Raw genomic sequence first — 7,882 nt, 5'->3', positions numbered from 1 at the left:
AATTTAATATTTTAATATCTAAATTGAATAGCCAATCCCTTGCTTCCGATGTGAGTGCTAACAATTCCTGCTTGCTTCCGGCAAATCGCCTTCTAGGAGATTTTCCTATTATATGAGGGATTGTTTGAGTTGGCTCCCCACAGTCACAGGCTGGTGTCAGCGAGATTCCCATACTAAATTGACCATTATCGAGATTGTCGTTGTTGATTATTCTCAATTATCGATAGTTCCTATTAGTCATCAGATTATTTATATATTGATTCGGCTATTTTCGCTATTTCAGAAATTTCGGCCCAAGAAAGAGCTCAGTAGTGTCTAATTATAATAAGTTTGGTGATGATAACCAACAAACAAAGGTAAGTAGTATTTCTTAGCTTAAACGTATCTATCCTTAAAGCTGTTGGTCGTTGTTTATCTCTACCTTAATGTTGTAAAAACCTATTTTAGTCTTTTTATTGAATTTATTAGAAAATGTTAGGAACTAAACTCCAATTTTGTTAAACTTGTAAAGTCATTTCAGACAGCACCGTATTCAAGAAAAAGCAGTATTTTCGCAAGAGCACCTATATTTAACCTTTCACCTCAAAACCGCGACAGCACAAGTAATTCAAACCTCGAGGACAAAGTTTCATTAAAAAAACAATTAAAATCACTTCTTGACCAAGTACCAAGAAGAGAAATTCCACGCTTAAGAGAATTACTAAAACAAATGGTAAAGAAACACAAACCCGAAGAGAATCATACACCGAGACTCGGGCCCGTAGAAATTGATGCGGTAGCTCCTAATACACGAGAACTTGTACCAGACCAGTTAAGTCATGTTTTACCCAATACTGTCAACGGTGAAGCTGATGAAGACCAATTACGAGTTACGAACGGTAGATTGAAAGAAATAAATCAAGGTTCACGCTTAATTGGTAGTGATGTAGCTAACTTTCCTAGTAATAAAGAGATTGTAATTATTCAGGACGCTAACGTAGCCTATGATACAGAATCCGAATTTGAAGTTCCTATACTTCGAAAACAAAAGCCAATAGTGCATGCCAAAGAAAAAGAAAATCCTAAAAATAGTAACAAAGACAAAACGTTAGTCATGGGCTACAGTACAGCAGGCAAGCAAGGAAATAATAATTTGGCCAATAATGATCTTGCAATTATTGATTATATCCAAGCTGAGCCAAGCCAAGACAAGCCAAATTTTGGAAATGACGCTGAAAGACAACACACCATTTATGCTACAGGAAATAAAATGAATGACGATACACAAATTGCGTCTGATAACACAAAATTAACGAGAAGATTATACTTAGAAAATGAAGTCAATAAATTAAAAAGGAAACTGCATAATTTACGTCAGTATATACGGAAAAACGATGTCAACGTGAGTACTATGTATAAGAGTTCATTCACACTTTATAGCTGACACAAATTAATACGTAGTTTTAATTAATTCAAATTAATGTATCTTTTTACCGTGAAACTATCAAACATTTGCTTTTTTGGAGTACAAAATAGGCTAATATTATTATGTTCTGCCGCCAGAGTGCAGCACTATTAGCACAAACCGTAAACCATAGAGTAATTTATACATACTATTGCCCTAAAGAGTTTTTGACAAGTTTCCACAGATTATTTGTTACAAATAAATTGGACATTGATGCTTCAAGGCGGTTTGTGCTAGTGGCGCCCCCTCCGAAAAGATTTGCGTTATATTCCCTATTCTAATGCTAAAGGGGCAGTGGGTACAGCAAGACTGGTTTTTATCGTGAAACTATCAAACATTTGCTTTTTTGGAGGATAAAATAGCCTCATATTATTTAATTATTTCAAACTTAACTAACTCACTAAAGGATGACTCACGCTAGACCGGACCGTGCCCGGGCCGCGGCGTCCGACATGTCATTTTCTATGACGGCTGATCACTGATCAGTGATCACGTAGTGCTTTCCATAGAAAATGAAGCTCCGGAAGCTCCGGCCCAGGCACGGCCTGGTCTACCGTGAGTCATCCTTAATTTGGCTCAGTGACCCAAAGTGAATCAAATCTATAATTAATAAAAAAAAACAGAACCATTTTGCTTTTGATGAGGAATACATACTTATTTAATCTTCAGACAAAAGATATATGGCAAAACCAGAACATTGGTAGGTATTATAATATATTATATTTTTGTCAACAGGAAAACGCCCGTATCCGTCCCGTGGTAGCGTCGCAGAGCGGTCAACGAAGTACCAAGTTTGATGAGGGCAAAAATTTCTACATGCCGGATAGAGCACATCCTCTGCATGAATATTAAATAAAAGTTATTATTAAAAAGTTTTTGGCAAAAATTTCATTTTTGGCACAAGCTTTTATCGCTGACTGCACTTTTCTTACGACAGACAACTAATACTCATCGAGACAATTCTAAAAACCCCTATAACACAATTAGGTTGCGTTGTTTCATCACAGAGTTCCTATGGCCACGTCCTGTCTCCATGCTTCAGCTCGATGGTACCATAATATTGCGTTGTCACCCGACTTACATGTGTATGCAAAATTTTAGCTCAATCGGAAACCGGGAAGTGGATCAAATTTAACTTGCAAGATTTGATTACAGACTGACAGACAACGGGACAGGTGAAAGTAAATAAAAGCTTGTAAAATAATGCAATTTTCCGATGCATGTGCGGCCTGAATTCTAAAAGGTCTACAGATAGTCATGAAATTGGTGTATTTTCAAAGTGATTTTTTTAAATGTTCACGTCTGTTATTTAAAAACCGGCCAAGTGCGAGTCGGTCTCGCACACGGAGGGTTCCGCACCATCAACAAAAAATAGAGCAAAACAAGCAAAAAAACGGTCACCCATCCAAGTACTGACCCCGCCCGACGTTGCTTAACTTCGGTCAAAAATCACGTTTGTTGTATGGGAGCCCCACTTAAATCTTTATTTTATTCTGTTTTTAGTATTTGTTGTTATAGCGGCAACAGAAATACATCATCTGTGAAAATTTTAACTGTCTAGCTATCACGGTTCGTGAGATACAGCCTGGTGACAGACGGACGGACGGACGCACGGACGGATGGACAGCGGAGTCTTAGTAATAGGGTCCCGTTTTTACCCTTTGGGTACGGAACCCTAAAAAAACCTGTTAAAAAGAATGATTCGGAAACGATGCTATTAAGCTTAGAATAAAATTTTGAAGTGAAAAAATGTATGTAATGTGTGTAAATGTCTTGATTGAGACTCGAACTCACGACGACTGGATATGGAATGAAAATCGATGTCTACTGTCGCAATCGAATATAATGAATTTTGTATGTCAAAAACAAAATCAAGCACTTTATGGCCTTCTCTGTCCGCTTTAAATCTGCTTTCCCTACTCCTTAACTTGGTAAAAGGCATCGTAATGCCAGCTGTACACATTCGTCGAGAGACCCCGAGACAGACATAGAACGAGTGTGTACACAATGCTCCTTACTCGGCTCGTCTCGCCCATCTCCGATCGCCGGTGCTGATGAAACTCTCGGCGAGATGCATAAGAGGCATAAGAAGTAAAGGTGTTTAGAAAATAAGTAAAATAACCAAGTAGGTAAGTAATTTTCATAACCTTTTATTAAATCGTTATTTCTCTAGATGTATAAAACATTTGAAGTGCATTTTTACATAAATAAGATTACAAGTGGTAAAATATAAAATTACTAAAAAAACACAATTATATTTAAAAAATCAACAAAAAAGAACAACAAGTAGGTACTCGTATTATAATATGAAAAATAAACAACAGCAATGATGAAAATAACATAATAAATTCATTAAGATTTCATTGTATAACCTAACAATAAGCCATAAAATTATGTAAATTCTTATTTTCAAGGAATAAATAAGATAAAATCCAACACATATTGTTCTATTCACAAACATTCAATAAATTACATTCACACAACCCATTATAATTAGATTAAATAAATATACCGTATCAGCGAATTCTATAAATACCTATAGAAATTTAAATACAAAATTAAAGGACTAAAAATACGTATCCAAAACCAAAGCTCTTTCACATTCTAGGAAAATAATATAAAACAATATCTAACAAAACAATATTCAATAAAACAATATCTTTTCAAATCATATCAATCAAAACGTCATTTCTCGGTAGTTTCATTGAATTTACATTTTTCAAATCTCTTAAATCTTCTGCTTTCATATATAACTTTGTTTTGCAAAATATGGATTAAAAATTAAATCTTTTCTTTAAACAAGAAACCACAAGATTAAATTAAGTCAAACCGAAGATTAAATTATTAAATTGATAGAACAGCGTAAAAATAGATTGTTTAACTTCGTATCTTGGAATTAATAATTCTAAAACAGAATTATTCTGTGATGTATCTGTGATCTTGCCCATTGAACAATACACTTTATCTGTAGCTTCTGTACTCAGACTTTGAAAAGGGATTTATCAGGATTCCTTATCTGTCCATCAGACCATCCTTTGGTGTTTATTTCACTTTAGCGAAAATGTATTAACCCTACGAGTAAAAGTGACTCGTCGAATTCAAACTGCCATCAGTCATGTCAAAGAGAATTGATTGTAATAGAGAGATAAAGTCTAAGAAAAAAAGTGCCCCTTAGTTTGACGTCCATAACAGATGGCGTTGTACTGCGCCATATATTTTGCGGTCACTGAATTGTCAAACGTCAACTTTTGACAATTAGAGTTACCTACCGCAAAATGTATGGAGCTGTACAGCGCCATCTCGTTTACCTGTCAAATTCGAAGCACGAAATTGTCTTAGATTGTACACATCTTACTCAATCAATGTATTTTTTTTACGGTTTACCTCACGTATTTTTAGTCTCATTGAGACTATAAACACTTGAGCAAAGCCGTAAAATTAGTTTAATATTGACTTGAGTGAATAAAAGTAATGCTATATGACTACTGGTAAAAACAATATTAGTAAAGGCATTTTTTTTTGCTTAAAACACCGCACGATATTGACAAACATTGTTCGAACATATTATCACTTATCACTCGAAACTTAAATCATACTTTAAAAACGAATTTCAACACAACAAAAATGTTAATAGATATTTTAAAAAACGATGTTTTATTTATTAAACAGACGCTGTCAAAACAGCCTTTACTTCATTTAATCGGATTTCAGTTGATCATTAGAATGTTGAGGCTCCATGTACTCGAAACACTTTCGGCGCCTGAAAAGATAATAAAATAATATGTTATTTTTTGTTTTTTTTTTCTACACAAAACATTATTGAACAGGTGTATTCTTCTTAACCTTTGGCAAGAAAGTTGCTAAAGGGGCCCACTGATTAACAGTCCGCCGGACGGTATCGGCCTGTCAGTTGTTCGGAACTGTCAACTTTTTGTTCTAACTGACAGGCCGATACCGTCCGGCGGACTGTTAATCAGAGGGCCCCTTTATGTATTCAGAACTAATAATTATTTCTTCAGTTTCAAATACCCTTTGGCATTTTATTCACCTTTCCTAAAATAGTATTTTCCTGAAGAATATAATTTCTGGAAATCACTCGTGCGTACTCCCGGTTAGTCCTTTTAAATTGTCAAATCAAAGGAAAAAGGATTTCATTGGAACTCAAGAAAGATCCTGTCATGTATCAAAGCATTAATCTTTATTCACTCCAGAAAACTAAAATTGAACATTGAGTTCAAAGTAGTTGGACCTCAAGGAGCAAGGAAATAGTTGGTAAAAGATAATTGTTGCCAACTGGAGTACATTAATGTAAATATGAGGGCATAGGGCATGTTGGGACGTACATACAATACCTACAATACGAAATGCTCTTTACAGAAACACAAGCAAAGGTAAACACGGGCGGCCTAGCCACGCCGTACTGATGTAGGCAATGGTACTCAATCGTGAAGAGTTTATTTTTGTTGACTAAAAACACTAAAAACCTCAACTTTTAGCCCCAATGTTCGTTACCTACTCCCAGAATTTCAAATTGCTGGGAAGGTGGTGCCACTCACGCATCGGCCAGCTCCACAGTCACCAAACCCGTTGTCTAAACAGAAATGCATAAACCGTCTGCAATAGACGCAAAGGCCTGTGACGATGACTTCCGGAAAAAATTGAACCTGATCGTAAGTATTTATAATATCTGTATTTTTATAATTTGTGGATTCAAGTGATGCCAAACGGAAATTATTGGATAGCAGTTCTGCTATCCATTTAACTGCACGAGGCCATGCGCTTGGCGGGGAACAGAACCCTATGGAGGAACCTGGTCTTCAACAGAAGGACATGATGTCACGATCCGATTACGGGCGCGGAACCTTTATTTTCATCCTGATGCTAAAATGGAGAATGGTCGTCCATAAGCAGTAAAAGTATTTACGCTCTAGAGAATAAACTCCGATATTTATAGCCCATTCGCAGGTACCAGGAAAGTATTCATACTTCATTTATTTCCATGCTATTTATTTCCTTGTGCACTAAGCACACGTGTTAAACTTTATCCCCATAAATATTCCTCCTCCCATCTCGTGAAAACATTTTTAGAGTAGGTAGGAGATATTAAAATATTTAATCCAGTGGATATATGAAACTGCCATGCCTCTACAGAAAAGTGTATCTTACAGGAAGGGTATCCAACTGTCAAACTCCGATTTGATTTATTTTTATATAATTATGTTATAAAGTAGTCTAAAACAGACACGTATTTTTTTAGCTGCTCAAACTAAATCTACTGGGAGAAATTGGCCTCCAAAGTACTGAAAAGTGACAAAATCCTCTAACTTCTGTAAAGACACCGTGTTGTTCAAGCAAAGGGTATAGCCGGGTAAGCATGGCCAAACTGCCCTTAGCGTAAAAAACAATTTCCTTTTACTGGATTATTAACCTATGTATATGTAGTGCTTTCACCAAATATTAAGCCTCAAATGCTTCAGATTTAAAAAAAAAATGCAAAAAAAGAAAAATCATTTTTATTTTATTACAGCCAAAGTACTAATCCGATTTCTTTGTAATTTGGGTATGTTGTATATACAATTAAGGTCGCTTTCTGAAAAAAATAATATTGAATTATCTCTTAAAATAATAGTAAAAAATTGAGATGAAAATTTTCAGAAAAATAAAAAAAATACGTGCGAAATAGCGACAGTTACCAAATTTACATATTTTATGTAGAATTTAATAATGTTTAACATATATTTTTTCAAAAATTAAAATCGGGATTAACAGTGTGAAAAACTCGAATTTGTAACATCCCATAATACTCTCTCTTCATACAAAGCAAAGCTAAGCTAAGTAGTCATAAACGAATGAAGTATATTGTGAACGCAGTCTTTACGAATTTGAATTTAGAATGTGACGTATTTTATTCATCAAAGGAACAGACATTTTTCAATCGTTAACGCTCTGTATAAAATTCGTGCCTATTTTCCTGTTCCCGCGCTTTTTTTAGGGTTCCGTAGCCAAATGGCAAAAAACGGAACCCTTATAGATTCGTCATGTCTGTCTGTCTGTCCGTCTGTCTGTCCGTCCGTATGTCACAGCCACTTTTCTCCGAAACTATAAGAACTATACTGTTGAAACTTGGTAAGTAGATGTATTCTGTGAACCGCATTAAGATTTTCACACAAAAATAGAAAAAAAAAACAATAAATTTTTGGGGTTTGGGTACTTCGAACTGAAACTCAAAATTTTTTTTTTCATCAAACCCATACGTGTGGAGTATCTATAGATAGGTCTTCAAAAATGATATTGAGGTTTCTAATATCATTTTTTTCTAAACTGAATAGTTTGCGCGAGAGACACTTCCAAAGTGGTAAAATGTGTCCCCCCCCCCCCCCTGTAACTTCTAAAATAAGAGAATGATAAAACTAAAAAAAATATATGATGTACATTACC

At 35.2% G+C, this 7,882-nt stretch overlaps 1 long non-coding RNA gene across 1 annotated transcript; it reads left to right on the top strand.

The window, feature by feature from the left end:
* The first annotated feature begins 840 nt into the window (after nucleotides 1–840).
* Nucleotides 841–2,306, top strand: LOC134657620 (uncharacterized). The gene is made up of 2 exons (XR_010097636.1): nucleotides 841–1,381; nucleotides 2,180–2,306. It is a non-coding gene; the product is annotated as an uncharacterized LOC134657620 (long non-coding RNA).
* Nucleotides 2,307–7,882: the final 5,576 nt, after the last annotated feature.

This window comes from Cydia amplana, chromosome 20 (assembly GCF_948474715.1).
Source record: "Cydia amplana chromosome 20, ilCydAmpl1.1, whole genome shotgun sequence".
In the NCBI taxonomy this organism is placed as follows: domain Eukaryota; kingdom Metazoa; phylum Arthropoda; class Insecta; order Lepidoptera; family Tortricidae; genus Cydia; species Cydia amplana.
This window is presented reverse-complemented; position numbering and strand designations above follow the sequence as displayed.